Raw genomic sequence first — 16,903 nt, forward strand, 5'->3', positions numbered from 1 at the left:
CACATGTTCAATCCCAAAATATGACAACAAAGTAACATCAGAATTATGATTGTCCTGAAAATGTCTAGCTACAGGATAATGAGGATCCTTAGTTGTAATAGCACGCATATGTTCAAGAATACGTTTTTTCACAGCATGTTTTGTACTTCCCACGTACCAGAGATGACACGGACATTCCAATACATAAACAGTGAATGGAGTACTGCACGTCAGAAACTGTTTGATTTGTCTATTCATTCCTGGCTTACTAGTCACTATGGATGATGACATTGACAATCAGAGAAAAATGGCTGCTCAGGTACTGTTTGCTATGACTACGATAAGAGGAAAACTGTTAGAGATTGATGCAGGTCACAATAATGATTTGAACATACTACTATATAAATTATAAAAAATGTGTAAGCAGGAAATATCCAAATCGTGGGAAGCTACTTCCTTACAGAATTACATTGATCAAGATATGGTCCTGAGAGGATTGAGAATCTTTATTACACCAGCATATGAGTCACCCAATCCTGAGATGTTGAAAGAATGGGCGGAGAATTCGGCAACCAGTTCCAAACACATGCTTGAAATTCTGGTTAAATATGCATTGCGTGATAGGGAGGTCCTATTAGCGGATATTAAGAAAATAAAAGAGGAGTTTGCTTCTAGGCCTGAGAAAGAAACCATCTCTAGTTTCCTTGATACAATGAAGATAAAGCTAAAAAAATACGTAGATGAAATAAAGATTAAAAAACAACAAAAACTTCATAGGGAGTGTAAGGAAATGCCTCCTTGGCATGGTTACACCCTGACTTTATGCCTTTGCTGATGCTAAGTTTTGATTTGAAAGTGTGCTGAGGCCTGCTAACCAGGCCCCAGCACCAGTGTTCTTTCCCTAACCTGTACTTTTGTTTTCACAATTGGCACACCCTGGCATCCAGGTAAATCCCTTGTAACTGGTACCCCTGGTACCAAGGGCCCTGATACCAGGGAAGGTCTCTAAGGGCTGCAGCATATCTTATGCCACCCTGGAACCCCTCACTCAGCACAGACACACTGCTTGCCAGCTTGTGTGTGCTAGTGAGGACAAAACGAGTAAGTCGACATGGCACTCCCCTCAGGGTGCCATGCCAACCTCACACTGCCTATGCAGTATAGATAAGTCACCCCTCTAGCAGGCCTTACAGCCCTAAGGCAGGGTGCACTATACCATAGGTGAGGGCACAACTGCATGAGCACTGCGCCCCTACAGTGTCTAAGCAAAACCTTGGACATTGTAAGTGCAGGGTAGCCATAAGAGTATATGGTCTGGGAGTCTGTCATGCACGAACTCCACAGCACCATAATGGCTACACTGAAAACTGTGAAGTTTGGTATCAAACTTCTCAGCACAATAAATGCACACTGATGCCAGTGTACATTTTATTGTAACATACACCCCAGAGGGCACCTTAGAGGTGCCCCCTGAAACCTAAACCGACTATCCGTGTAGGCTGACTAGTTCTATCAGCCTGCCACACACCAAACATGTTGCTGGCCACATGGGGAGAGTGCCTTTGTCACTCTGTGGCTAGTAAGAAAGCCTGTACTGGGGGAGGTGCTTCACACCTCCCCCTGCAGGAACTGTAACACCTGGCGGTGAGCCTCAAAGGCTCACCCCCTTTGTTACAGCACCACAGGGCACTCCAGCTAGTGGAGTTGCCCGCCCCCTCCGGCCACGGCCCCACTTTTGGCGGCAAGGCCGGAGGAGATAATGAGAAAAACAAGGAGGAGTCACTGGCCAGTCAGGACAGCCCCTAAGGTGTCCTGAGCTGAGGTGACTCTGACTTTTAGAAATCCTCCATCTTGGAGATGGAGGATTCCCCCAATAGGGATAGGAATGTGCCCCCCTCCGCTCGGGAGGAGGCACAAAGAGGGTGTAACCACCCTCAGGGCTAGTAGCCATTGGCTACTAACCCCCCAGACCTAAACACACCCTTAAATTTAGTATTTAAGGGCTCCCCAGAACCTAGGAACTCAGATTCCTGCAACCTAAGAAGAAGAGGACTGCTAAGCTGAAAAACCCTGCAGAGAAGACGGAGACACCAACTGCTTTGGCCCCAGCTCTACCGGCCTGTCTCCCCACTTCTAAAGACACTGCTCCAGCGACGCTTTCCCCAGGGACCAGCAACCTCTGAATCCTCAGAGGACTGCCCTGCTCTAGAAGGACCAAGAACTCCCGAGGACAGCGGCCCTGTTCACCAAAGACTGCAACTTTGAAACAAAGCAGCAACTTTGAAACAACTTGCGTTTCCCGCCGGAAGCGTGAGACTTGACACTCTGCACCCAACGCCCCCGGCTCGACTTGTGGAGAACAATCACTTCAGGGAGGACTCCCTGGCAACTGCGAGACCGTGAGTAGCCAGAGTTGCCCCCCCTGAGCCGCCACAGCGACGCCTGCAGAGGGAATCCCGAGGCTCCCCCTGACCGCGACTGCCTGCTCCTCAGATCCCGATGCCTGGTAAAGACTCTGCACCCGCAGCCCCCAGGACCTGAAGGATCCGAACTCCAGTGCAGGAGTGACCCCCAGGAGGCCCTCTCCCTTACCCAGGTGGCGGCTACCCCGAGGAGCCCCACGCTTGCCTGCCTGCATCGCTGAAGAGACCCCTTGGTCTCCTATTGAAAACCCGATGCGTGTTTGCACACTGCACCCGGCAGCCCCTGTGCTGCTGAGGGTGTACTTTCTGTGCTAACTTGTGTCCCCCCCAGTGCCCTACAAAACCCCCCTGGTCTGCCCTCCGAAGACGCGGGTACTTACCTGCTGGCAGACTGGAACCGGGGCACCCCCTTCTCCATTGAAGCCTATGCGTTTTGGGCACCACTTTGACCTCTGCACCTGACCGGACCTGAGCTGCTGGTGTGGTAACTTTGGGGTTGCTCTGAACCCCCAACGGTGGGCTACCTTGGACCCAAACTTGAACCCCGTAGGTGGTTTACTTACCTGCAAAAACTAACAAACTCTTACTCCCCCTAGGAACTGTTGAAAATTGCAACAAGTGTCTAGTTTTAAAATAGCTATATGTGATTTATGTGAAAAGTATATATGCTATTTTGCTAATTCAAAGTTCCTAAAGTACCTACCTGCAATACCTTTCATTTGAAGTATTACATGTAAATCTTGAACCTGTGGTTCTTAAAATAAACTAAGAAAATATATTTTTCTATACAAAAACCTATTGGCCTGGAGTTGTCTTTGAGTGTGTGTTCCTCATTTATTGCTTGTGTATGTACAACAAATGCTTAACACTACTCCTTTGATAAGCCTACTGCTCGACCACACTACCACAAAATAGAGCATTAGTATTATCTCTTTTTGCCACTATCTTACCTCTAAGGGGAACCCTTGGACTCTGTGCAAACTATTCCTTACTTTGAAATAGTGCATACAGAGCCAACTTCCTACAGGGACATAGGTGATTATGAAAGCGGAAGGATCTTAACATTTAACAGGAAATACGATCACTTTTACAAACCAGCATTAAATTATTCTATACCGATGGGCCAGCCCTCAACCTCTGAAAGTGAGCTGGAAAGTGCGAGAGAGATTGACTCTCTAAGTTCAACTGATAGTGAGATTTCTAGTGTTGAAATTATCAATAAGCCGGCTACTTTTTTAGACGAATATCGCCTGCTGCGACGTGGCAGGCAAGTAACGTACAAACAGAAAGGAGAGGGACAGAGTTACAGAGGCAGATGAATGGGCCAAAGAGGAAGACGAGCCGGAGTCAAAAGAGGAGAGAAAGATCTAGAAACCGTAATAAGAAGAGATCCAAGTTCGGAGCAAGTGGGAAAAACAACAAGAGGCTCCAATGCTCCGATGTAATGGATAATGAAACGGTGAATAAGACTATTATTAATCTATCAGATCATCAGCTAACAGAGGAAGATAAAACAACATTATGTCTAGGTCTCTCTTTCTGTCCTACTGCACGATTTAATTATGCTGAAACTCGTACTGATCTGTTTACATTTATAAGGAAATTGAAACTAAAAAAGTGGTTTAAATTGAAGGGAAATATCGGAAATTGCTTAGAATCTCCTATAACTCATGAGAGTGGTGAACATGTTTTATCCATTGTCGATGTTGACACTTTGGTAACCTTTCATGAATTAGAACAAGATCCACAGGTAAAGTTTGATGGGAAAGATTTATATCAGACTTTAGATGGTTTGGGTATTGTATATGATCTTGCAGCCCCGTCTGGTTTTAAACCTAAGTCAACATTTTTTCCAAACATGAATCACGATAATATTGACACTTTCACGATATGGCAGTTCAAAGTTTGACACATTTTCGACATCGAACATGGTTCAAGCCCAGATGTAATAACAACATGACATATAGACAAAGTGAAACTATTAGATCACTAGTGGAGGATTGTGATACTATTATTTGCCCTGCTGATAAGGGAGGGAATATAGTACTTTGGAAAAGACAAAGATATATTGATGAAGTTATGCGACAGCTGAGCAATACTCAATTATACAGGATTGTAACTAAAGATGTATATACGAACAGCATTACGGGAATCTGTCATCGTTTATCAGAGTGGAAGGACAAAGGACTGCTTTTATGGGAAGAATATTGTTTCCTGAAAAAGGACTTTCCCAAGTTACCCATACTATATATTCTCCCTAAAATCCACAAAGATAGAGACAATCCTCCGGGGAGACCAATTGTTTCCTCATGTAGGAATGTATTGGAAAATGTGTCAAAATATGTGGACTTCTTTCTGAGGGAATTCGTTATGAGTCTACCCTCATATGTTCGAGATACTAAAGATTTCTTAGGCAAATTAGAAGGTATTATTTGGGAAGATGATTTTTTTGCTTATCTCGTTAGACGTCAATTCCCTGTATACCATCATTGATCATGAGAAAGGTATACATGCATGTAAACACTTTTTGCATACAAGGTCTTTAAGATATCTGGCACATACTGACATGCTCATTGAGATGATAAAATTTTGCCTAACTAACAATATCTTTCTATTCGATGGCAAGCTCTATAAACAGGTCCTTGGGACCGCTATGGGAACTTGCTTCGCTCCCAGTTTTGCCTGTTTGTTTCTGGGTTTATGGGAAGAAGAGATTTTTAAAGATGAAGAAAAATACCCAGAAATCAATCAGGCTACACTGTGGTTGAGGTATATCGATGACCTTTTTATAATTTGGAAAGGATCTGAGAATGAGGCTATACGGTTCATTGAGAAACTTAACGAAAATGATTGTAATATCAGACTGACATACAATATTAGTCGTTTATCGATTGATTTTTTGGACACTAGAATTAAGATTAAGGATAAAATGATCCATACTGAACTTTTTCGAAAAACTACTGCAGGAAACAGCTTACTGCACGCTACTAGCGGACATCCTGACAAACTTAAATGGAGTATCCCTTATGGTGAACTGTTAAGGGCTAAAAGAATTAGCAATACTGATGATGCTTTTGAACGTGAACAGAAAGATATGAGTATGAGGTTCAAACAAAGGGGTTACCCGGATAGGGTAATTAAAAAGGCTACAGAAAAAATCAAGAAAGTAGAAAGAATCCAGACTATTTTTGATAATACTGCTAAAGTGGAAAATGAGAGCAATGAGGATATCAGATTGATCCTAACCTACAATGAGGACACTACACAGATCAAAAAGATTATCTCTAAACATTGGAATATTTTGAAGTGTGATCCTATTATCGGTAAAGAGATTCAGAAGTGGCCCCTGATTACTTATAGAAGAGGGCGCAATCTTCATGATAGGTTGAGATCAAATGATGTCACTCTTACCTCTCAATTAAAAGAACATAATTTACAGGGATTCTTTCCATGTGCCCACTGTAAAGCATGTCGTAATAGTGTGGCAAGGAAAGAGTACCCGACTAGTAAGCCAGGAATGAATAGACAAATCAAACAGTTTCTGACGTGCAGTACTCCATTCACTGTTTATGTATTGGAATGTCCGTGTCATCTTTGGTACGTGGGAAGTACAAAACATGCAGTGAAAAAACGTATTCTTGAACATATGCGTGCTATTACAACTAAGGATCCTCATTATCCTGTAGCTAGACATTTTCAGGACAATCATAATTCTGATGTTACTTTGTTGTCATATTTTGGGATTGAACATGTGCCATTACATCACAGAGGTGGTAACAGAGAGTTGACCTTACGTAAAAAGGAATCCTGATATATTGTTGACTTGGAAACCAAGACACCTAGAGGATTGAATATTGGGGAAGAGTTGAATACCCATTTACATAATGATTAATAAGATGAATTTGTTTCGATATAGGGAACTGTTGATGGTGCATCATATTTCTTATAGCTTTCTCATAGCGTTTTTTATGGCAATTTTACTGTGATGAGTAGCGGTTTTCTAATTATCTTCCATTTTTAATTTTAATTGAGTTATTTTTGATTATGTCTTTTCAGAATGGTGGGGTCCGGATGGGTTCCTGATTCCTGAATTGACTATTGTTTGCTCCTTCATGTGGTGATGGGTACTGGTTATATAGAAATAGTGATGAGTTCATTCCTTATAATTGTGTAATGATTCAATATGAAGAATGTTTATATATTTTTTCTAACAAGTATAATATTGGTATTATTTAGCGATTGGAGTATATTGATTTGAAGGATAAAATTTTAAAACAATATATTTATATGATATCTGAATTTTATTGTCTCATATATAAGGGAATGATATTTAGAAATGTTGATATTGGCTTTAGTAATATTGAAGAAAAATTAGTTTAGTTTTATAAACATCTTCGTATTGTATGTATTTATGAGCCATACCTATATTTATAGCTGTATTTATACTCATATTAATATATATTTATATTTTTACTATCTATTGGAATATGAGTGTCCCTTGCTAATATAGCAGATCAATTTACTATCAATGAGATGGATATTTATACATGGATATATATATTTATTTTGTATTCTCTATTTAATCAGTCCTTAAACTCCTTTGTTTAAGTCCTTTTTTTGTTTATAAATTTTGTTTATATTTATACTTGTATTCATAAGAGAAAGAAAAACTCAGTCCTGTTTCTATGACCATGATCGTTGGGTATTTAATGCTGTGTTCATTGGATCAGCCAAAACGTGTTGTATGTGAATTAAACACCTTTTGCTTTGATCTCCTGAGTGTGCGGTTTTTGTAGACGTTTTTGGTGTTAATGAAGATTAACCGGAGTGCTCTGCCGGTTTCACCGCACCACCCCTTAATGGCCGTTTGGAGCCCGTAACTGAGAGCACGCTTTGTTTGAAGAATATATATATATATATATATATATATATATATATATATATATATATATATATATATATATATATATATAGGTGTATGTTATTCTATGCTTAACATGTTCATAGGTCATTGCATAGCTTCTAGATAAGTTGTTATATTAGATACTTATGAATCCCTTCTTTCATTTTATATCACACTGATCAAATGTTTATTATCATTGGTATTTGGCTATCCAAAAATTGAGTAAAGATAAATAAATGTTAGAAAAGTACACTTATTAATTGACTTCAAATATTACAAATATTGAAAGTCTGTGTATATACAATACTACTTTTCTTCTCATATTATATCCATTATTATATTCCTTGGACATAAATTCACTTACAATGTACTTACATATCTATTTATTTATTACTCTAGTCCTACTGTACTAGAGAAAAATAAAAAATAAAAAAAGATTTATAAATAAAATTCAAATTATAAATAAATCTAAAAATATATATATATATTAATAATAAAGAATAAATAAATTAAATAAAAATAATGATAAAAAATGTGTGTGTGTGTGTGTATATATATATATATAAATTATAAAAAAATATATATTTTTACTCTCTTGTAAGCTTTAGTTTGTCTACCCATCACCATATGTCATGTCTCTATCAATCTATCCTCCATTCCCACTCTGACTCATCTCAAATCCATTCTACTACTTTCATCTCCTAAATAACCCTGCCTAAGCTATTCCCTCCTCTTCCACATCTAACTCACCCAAACTTCAGTTTACTACCATGATCTCCCAAACAACCCTACTAAATTCTCCCTCATTTATCTCACCTTGAACTCATCCAAAACCCCTCCTGCTACTATGATCTCCCTAACCCTTTCCACAGACTCTTCCCTCCTCCATCCCCTCTTTACTCATCCCAAGCCTAAATCCTATTACTATAAACTCCCAATTAACACTTCTGGATTCTTCACTCCTCCACCCCTCCATTACTCCAGTCAATCCAACTAACAAAGTCACCTATCCCCGGCTCAAATTACCTCATAATAATACTAAAACTGTACTCATATTTCCCTATACTAATCCACCACTAATTCCTTTTGGGTTCCGGAGTAACGTGCTACTCGCCGAAAAGCACTTTTACGCCTCGTCTGGGGTAGTAAGCACTATATAAATACTATTACAATACAATACAATTGAAGAGTGTTAGTGACACAGGAGAACCATGGGATTAGACCTCTATGGATAAATAAGGTCTCAGAAAAATTCTCTGGGAACTATGTGACAAAAAGATGAAAACCAGCTAAAGGTGTTTGCCTTAGTGTAAGCCACCATAGCCAGCTCACTTAATGGCAGAGTGATTCAAGGTATCAAAGGCTGCAGAGAGGACAAGCATCACCAAAAAGCACCCTCTACCTTCACACACACACAGGCACAACAGGCAGATTTAGCACAAGTATCACTGACCCAGATGTTGTATCGTGGTGGCTCCCAATACGCAGCTAGAGATCTTCAGGGTGATGAGACAGCAATGACAGAGCAATGATGTAGTAACAACAGCTGTGCCTGTCTTTTGGAAATGAGTATCAGAGATCTAAAGCAGTTTAAACACCTACACTAACAGCCAATAGAAACCTGTGGTGCGGTACTTCCCTATGGAAGGTGCATCATGGTCCCAGCACTTTATGGCAACAAGTAAGTGATGCTGTTATTTAGGCCTAATGCCCGCAGTGAAGGCACTCATGTACTGGCTGTAGTTCATCAGTAGCTGTCATGGCGGAAGCCTTGCGAGGTCTTGACACCAGTGGTGGGCCACCCATAATAGATTTAAAGTGGAGCAATGAGAGCAAGAAGTTGTGAGGTACCACTCCTGCACAATGCAGAAGGCAGCACAGGTTAGCACCTGACATTAAGAATTACAACAAAAGTGAAAAGTAATGTGTATGTGATGGATTGAGCATCCCATCATAAATGCATAGTTTCTGTTTTCTTAAGGACTGGTAAACTAGGGAGACAGATGGGGCATTAATGAAGGCCCTCTTGCATCTAGTAGAGTGCTACACACCTTTGTCTCAAATGTTAGGCAGCCAAGGATAGGGCCTGCACTCAGACTCATAATGCAAGTGGCAGAATGGGGCTTGCAACACAGGCAAGGACCATGTGGCCTCTGCACTCTTACATGGCAAGACCCTGTCATCATAGTCACAGTTTCTGCTGCATGGTGATTGGTCATGTTGCAGGCCTCACATTATCAATCACACTGTTCGTGTGGGTTTCTGACATTAAAGAATGTGTGAGGCAGAGCGGTGGTGCAAGGAGCAGGCAAGAACCAGGAGCAGAGTAGGATCCAGAGTGAAAACACCATAAGAGCGAAGGAGGCAGTAAAACAGCCTCAATTGGGTGGGGGCATGAGGGGGAAGATATGCATGTATGTGTGTGTGTGTGTATGTTTAAGGCAGTAGTGAATGTGTATATATATGTATATATTCCATGTAAAACTCCTCAGACCTTGGCCAAGGGGAAAGTTCAGGTTTCCTTGATCCTCTCCAGTTTCAGCCGCTTTCTTTTCTTGTAACATTTCAAGAGGGTTGTCCTGCAATGATCCGAATATCCTTATGGAAGAGAAGCTACACTGACCTATGCAAGCACTATTTCAATGTCTTAATATTGCACTTCACAACGAAAAGTACTGTGCCTTGTGTGTGGAGTTGTAAAATATCGATAGAAAATAGAATCGGGACTATTCTTTATTTCTTCTATACATTACATTTCTAATCATAAAGTTAAATCAATCTTTGTTTTGATGATGGCCTTCCAAAAAGATCTACACTCCTTCAAAACCATAAAGTCATATCAATTAAAGTTAATCATTAAAACTCTAATAGTTAAACGCCATGAAACACAACTATAAATCTGAAAAAGTTAAATGTATGCAATCTATAGTAATCAGTGACAGCTGGAGAAGATAACACAAAGCTGAGTGCACATTCGGTAAGCTATTCTTCATAAGCTTAGACTGAAGACACCTCTTTGAATAGGTTAAAAGAATTCATCAGATCAATAAACATGATCTAAGTCCAACAACTACTGTGAACAAGAGGGCAAAGACATAGGCCTCATTTACAAAGAAGTGGTGGAACGCAGAGCTGCGGCAAATTTGGCAGCGCCATGCTGCGTCATTTCAGAATTGCAGGGATGCGCCGTATTTACTACAATACAGCGCACCCCTGTGTTTTCCCTAGTGCTGGAGCTAAAATTAGCTACCCACCGCCAAAGAAGACACCATTACACCATAGTGCAACCGTGCCTGCTTTGCAGGGAATGATTGTTTATATGCAGGAAGGTGTCCCTTCCTGCACATAAACAATCATTAATGGTGTTTTGCCCTTTCCATGCGTGCAGCAGAATGCATCAAACATAGAAAAAGCAAAAACGAGGAGAAATAAAAGTATTTCTCCTCGTTGCACCACTCTAATGCCACTGCCTCAGATTTCCGATTTCCTGTAAATCTGGGGCAGCGTCAAAATGCAATTGGTTATTGCGGTGGAACGCCCACAGCAAAACCCACTGCACACCCCTTTCACACAAAGTGTACAAAAAGTGCACAAAAAGTGGCCTAACGTCGCTTTGTAAATATGGAGCAGGGCACTGCGCCACCAGAATGTCAGAAAAGTGACGTTTCGGTGGTGCAATGCCCTTGTAAATTAGGCCCATAGTTTATGAACCAATCTTTCCCATCTGCCTTTATTGTATCGTAATATAACCCTCCACTTCTTAAATGCATAAAACATATTTTCAAACAGTAATCATTCAAATTAAACAAATAGAATTGGCGTAAGGGATTTTTATCTGGATACCCCTCCTTTGGCTAGTGTGGACGGCCGATGACGAAGCATGACACCACGGTGTTTGTGAGGCCGTCCTGGGCTTTTTTAGCAAACGCCCTGAGTTTTTCAACAGTGGAACACCAGGAGTTAGAAATCCACCCACAATAGACGAATTTCTCAAGTAATTGGGTTATGGAGTGAAAAATAGTGCTTCTTGGCTGTGAGGGAACGTTTGTTGTGTGTTAACAATAAAAGGTACGTGTCATTAGAATGTTAAAATTCATGGCCAGGTTCCTCACTCGAGTAGTATTTGTCCCATTGCTAAGGCCAAGGCAAAAAGGGCTCCACTCTACACAAACAAGATGGCGGCCATTCTTTGTAGATATGTGTTGACCTGGGCATTCAAGATAGCAATACTTATTCTGCCCATCGCATGGTAGGCAGAGTTAGCTTGTATGTAGCCACACTATGCGCCACACGAGAAGTATCTCCACTTTGTAAATTACCTCCTCATTCTTCCGCATGAGAAGGTAATTCATGGGAAAAGCAAAGTATCGATTGTATGCCTCTTGGATGGGGAAATAACTGAATTTTCATTAGGACAGCAACCTAACCAACCAACTTCTGGACAATTCTACAGAAGCGTTGCCCAGCGTTCCATGCAAAACGTGATGATCTCTCTCACCTGTACATGAGAGGCTCACCCAGTGTGTGGTACTCTCCGCATTTTCACCTTCACTCACAACCTGTGTGTGAAGCCTCAGTCTGCGCATGGCACCCTACCTCTTCCTGTGGCTAGTACTCGCACCTTGTGTGTGGCACAAGCACCACATGCGGCACTCTCATCTTGTGTGTGTCACTCACAGAGTGGGGACTCACACGGTATGTGTTCAGAAACAGTACCCTCAAATTCTCCCACAGCACCACTGAATTCTGTATTAGCGACAGTAGTGAGGTTTTTGGCGCAATATAAAAACACGTTATTATATAGTTTGGCACGTTTACTATCAATATCTCCCGCCCGCCGCAATGGCACTCTATTCACCCCTTAGCGTTCCTGTGTGGCATATTACATCTCACTGTCTCGCCATTTGAGGAGTTCCCGTGGGCCCCTTAACTGTTCACCTGCTTCGTAGCGCTCTCGCTTTCATTCTCTCTAAGACCTTCTTGCCATGGGCGCTGTGCCGTGACGTCTTACCTTATCATTGATATACACTCGTCTTGTCTCAGTGCTGCAGCTTCCGTCTGGTGCTGTGCCGGTACCTGCTCACATGCTGTCCTCTCCTCCCGGGGTGCTGCACGTGGACTGCTCTTTAGGGAGTGCCTCAATGCCCGCTTGAGGAGCTGCGCTGCCCTGTAGTCCTGTCCCGCGGTCACGTGACGCGTCCCCGGATCACCCTCCCTCGCCTCAGGTGAGTTACTTGGGTAACCTGCTCCCTCCCTCCCTCCCTCGCTCCCGCGGTTAGCGCGGCACCACGTTCACCTGGCCAACCTCTCTCTGACCCCTCCACAGGTCAGCGCTCCACCTCAGCGACAACCTGCACACCCCTCCTTCCCTTCAGCGCTTAAGTACAACTCCGGACCTCGACGATCACCTGCTAGTCCCTTCGTCGCTCACTCCCTGCTCCGAGGCTGCCTGAGCCCCACCACTCTCCCTCCGGGCTGAGCCGGTGCTCCGTACAGGGAGCCCATTCACTGCCGCCCACAACAAGCGGCCGCTTGTCTCCATCTGCGCCAACAAAGGCCCTCTCATGGGAGGCTCTGCGGGCTGCCCCGGGCCAGGCCGATGCAGAAGAGTACCAAAGAGACAACGCTGACTATGGAAGAATACCCCGGGGGAGGGAGGTTACAGAGTACAGAGGACCACAGGGACACCAGAGGGTAGAATACTTACGCCTCGGGCAGCGTATTCATGACTTAGGTTTAAGAGACAGAGTATGGTAGAAGCATAGTAGTACTTGAGCAGAATAACTCAGAGACGGAGTATCCCAAGTACAAAGGGACACATTAAATACCACAGAGACAGCGTATTGTGACCCGCTGGCATTTTCCCCATAGGCAGTGGTCTAGGAGGTCTGCTTGCAACAACAACCAGGGTTAGTGGAGCGCACTCCTCATCTGTAAGTTTCTCAAGTCGCTGTGGTGGAGGGGGGTCGGTCCTCTGTGCTTCAGTCGAAGAGCCAGGTCTTAAGGTCCTTCCTGAATTGAGGCAACGGTGGTGACTGACTGAGGTGAAGAGGCAAGGTATTCCAGCTCTTTGCCGTGAGGTAGGCGAAGGACGTCAAGGATGAGTCTGGCGGAGGAGTTTTGGATATGCTGTAGTTTCTCCAGGTTCTGGGTGGTGTCGGCATATAAGGCGTTGCCATAGTCGAGTCTTCTGGTGACCAGGGCATGGGTTACGGTCTTGCGGCAATCGTTTAGGATCCATTTGAAGATCACAATAGGCTGCCAGGACCCAGCCATTCCCTATTAGCATCATTCTAGTCATGTTCTCTTGAAGCTTAAGGCTGCGTTGAACATTATTGTCAAGGGCTGAGTTTCTTTTCCAGACCAGTCCTGATACGAGCTCCCCAGGGACACCTGGGTAAGAGTATCAGAAGGACCACGTACTTCAGGGTAGAGGTATAGAATACCACAAGGTTTCCCTGGGGTCAAAATAGTGGAACAAAACCAGGAAACCAGAGTGGTGCACCTTTTTCAGTTTCCCTGTGTTCCACCTAACACTGTCTCAGGTGCTAAACATAGTGATGGTGACTGGCACCAAGGACGTGACACATATATCTAAGTCCATGGAACATGTGATACATGAGTGTGGAGTGAGCTAGCACTGACCTCCTCTATACCTAGTATTAGTACATTAGTGCCACCACCTAACACAAATCCCTGATCAAATAATGGCTGCTCTTGTTAACAGCTTGAGTCTTTAGTCAAAAATGTCCGTGACACAACAAGGGGGCAAAAGGGGTCATCTCCATATGTGTGCGTGTGTGTGTGGGGGGGGGTGGACATCTGCAACTGGGGGGAAACATCCCCAACCATGACTCCTGAACAACGAAGTCATGGACAACGAAAGCGGAACAACTAGTTTTAGGGGCGGTGGGTCAGGGTATTTTTAGTTTTGGGGTGGGGGTCGGGTGGTTTAGGTTTAGGGGCAGGGGTGGGGCGGCCGGGGCATTTTTAGTTTTAGGGGCGGGGGTTGGGGTATTTTTAGTTTTTGGGGTGGGGGGCGGGGTGATTTAGGTTTAGGGGCGGGGGGCGGAGCATTTTTAGTTTTGGTGGTGGGGGGTCGTGCATTTTTAGTTTTTGGGGGTTGGGGTTCAGGGTGGTTTAGGTTTAGGGGCGGAGGAGGGGGGTCAGGGTATTTTTTGTTTAGGGGCTGGGGTGGGGGGTCGGGGTACTTTTAGTTTTTAGGGGCAGGTGGGGGTTCAGGGTAGTTTAGGTTTTAGGGGGTGGGGGTAGCAGTAGTTTTAGGGGTGGGGGGTCGGGCTAGTTTAGGTTTTGGGGGTGGGGTGGGAGGGTCGGGTTTTTTTAGTTTTTAGCGGAGGGGTGGGGGGAGGGGTAGTTTTAGAGGTAGGGATGGGGGTAAGGGCTTGGGTGGGTGGGTCGGGTAGTTTAGGTTTTAGGGGGTGGAGGGTCGTGGTAGCTTTAGGGGTGGGGGTGAGGGGTCGGTAGTTTAAGTTTTATGGGTAGGTATTGGGATAGTGGTAGAATTGTTTTTAGGGGTTGGGGTGGGGGGTTGGCGTACGATTGTGTTAGGGGTGGGGGGGGTTGGCCTGGGGGGAATGGCATGCTGGAACCACACATGCCATTCATGCATGCCTTTACCAGGAATGCCTTTAAAACGAAAAATCGTTGTTAAAGCATTCGTGGTAAAGGCATTCGTGGTAACAATGCGGTCGTTGTTCCGACCGCATTGTTTAGGCATGCGTGGTTGCAGCATGCGTTGTTCCGACTCCTATTCGCAACTGGGTAGTGCGGGTAAGGAAGGGAACTGGTAAGAGTATAACCATAGGAAATTGAGCCAAAGCAATCCAGATTAGGCGGGCCACGCAGCAAGGCCATTCATTCAGGGAAAAGTACGATTCACTTGGTTGTATGATGGAATCACGCGTGCCGGAACAACACATGCCTTAACAAAGTAGTTGGAACCACGACTGCGCCGTTTCCTCGCCTGCCTTTACCACGCATGCCTTTACAACAAATTTTGTTGTAAAAGCATGCCTAGTAATGGTATGTGTGGAATCCCATGTAAAACGGCATGCATGGTTCTGTCATGCAACTCCCACCCGCCCTGAGTCCCAAAACTACCCCCACCCCTCATACCTAACCTACCCTAACCCCCCTACCCTCCCTTAAAAAAATACTATCTGAACACCCCACCCGCCCCTGTAAACTAAAGTACCCTGACTCCCCACCCGCCCTGAATCCTAAAAAATAAACAACCCCCACCCCTGCCCCATAAAACTAAACTACCCTGACAAACCCCACCCACCCTGAGCCCTAAAAAAAAAACTACCCCGACCCCACCCCTAAAAAAAACCTACCCAGACCCCTAAAAAGTAAACTACCCCGACCAACACCCCCTGAGCCCTAAAAAAAAAAATCCCCACCCCTAAAAACTAAACTACCCCGACAACCCCGCCAGCCCTAAAAAAAAAACGACCCCAACCCCTACCTCACCCAAAAAGTAAGCTAGCCGACCCCCCACCCTGCCTGAGCCATAAAAAAAACCTACCCGAACCCCCACACCTCCCCTAAAAAGTAAACTACCCCTGAGCCCTAAACCCACCCACCTTCAGCCCTAAAAAAAAAAACATGCTGGCCCCCCCTTGCCCCACCCATTAAAACTAAAATACCCCTAAGCCCCCACCCACCCTGAGCCCTAAAAAAACACAAATATTCACCCCCCAATCCTCACCCCTTACCCTTAAAACTAAAGAACCCTGACACCACCATCCACCCTAAGCCCTAAATCCACCCCACAGCTAAAAACTACACACCAACCCCACTTACCTCCCTGCTTCCTCTCCTGATCCTTCAACCTCTTCTCTCCTCCCTCCTCCTGCCCTTCCTTAAACCTTTGCCAACCTCTTTAAAAATAAACTACCCCGCCCCCCACCCTAAGCCCTAAATGAAAGAAATACCCAAAAGCCCCCACCCAAGCCCCTAAAAAAAAAAGAATTAACCCGACCCCACACTCTAATCCCTAAAACAATACCCAAACTCCCCACCTTTAAAAAATAATAGCCTGACCGACCCCCCCCACCCATGCCAATCCCTTAAAGCACCCCTGCCCTAGCCCCACTTACCTCACTGCATCCTCTCCCGAACACCGCATGGCTTTTTCTGTGCCTTAACCACACATATGCGTAGTTCAGCACATGCGTGGTTAAGGCACAGAAAAAGCCATGCATTGTTCAGGTAAGCGTGGTTATGCTGGTGTGGGAAACATCCGTGTCCTTAACAACGCTTTTTTAAGGAAGTTTCTCCTTTCACTCACCACCCCAGTGCGTTGCCATATGGTCCGGATCCCTCTTGGGATTGGGGCACCGCTGCCCTCCTGAACGGAGCTTATAGCTGGTCTTTTGTCACCTTGCTATAGGGGAGCAAAACAGTAAACAGGTACGTAGCTGCCAAGTATCAGGTCCATGAGTGAGGAGCTGCTCCAGTGCAATTGTTATAAAAAAAAAAATTCTGAGACCCACGTCCCAGAATTTAAAGGAAAAAACAGGACTGGAACAGCGCATCACGCATGAACCTTGGAAACCTGATAGGGTTGTAGGGT

General features: G+C 44.1%; 1 protein-coding gene across 1 annotated transcript in view; it reads right to left on the reverse strand.

Annotated features, from left to right (window-relative positions):
• The window catches only part of GAL3ST1 (galactose-3-O-sulfotransferase 1), a 293,301-nt gene extending 280,769 nt beyond the window's left edge, over positions 1 to 12,532 (reverse strand). The window contains exon 1 of the mRNA XM_069214641.1: positions 12,317 to 12,532. The gene's annotated coding sequence lies outside the window, so the exon portion shown is untranslated. The remainder of the gene's footprint in view (positions 1 to 12,316) is intronic.
• Positions 12,533 to 16,903: the final 4,371 nt, after the last annotated feature.

The sequence above is a fragment of the Pleurodeles waltl genome, chromosome 11 (genome assembly GCF_031143425.1).
Source record: "Pleurodeles waltl isolate 20211129_DDA chromosome 11, aPleWal1.hap1.20221129, whole genome shotgun sequence".
Taxonomy (NCBI): domain Eukaryota; kingdom Metazoa; phylum Chordata; class Amphibia; order Caudata; family Salamandridae; genus Pleurodeles; species Pleurodeles waltl.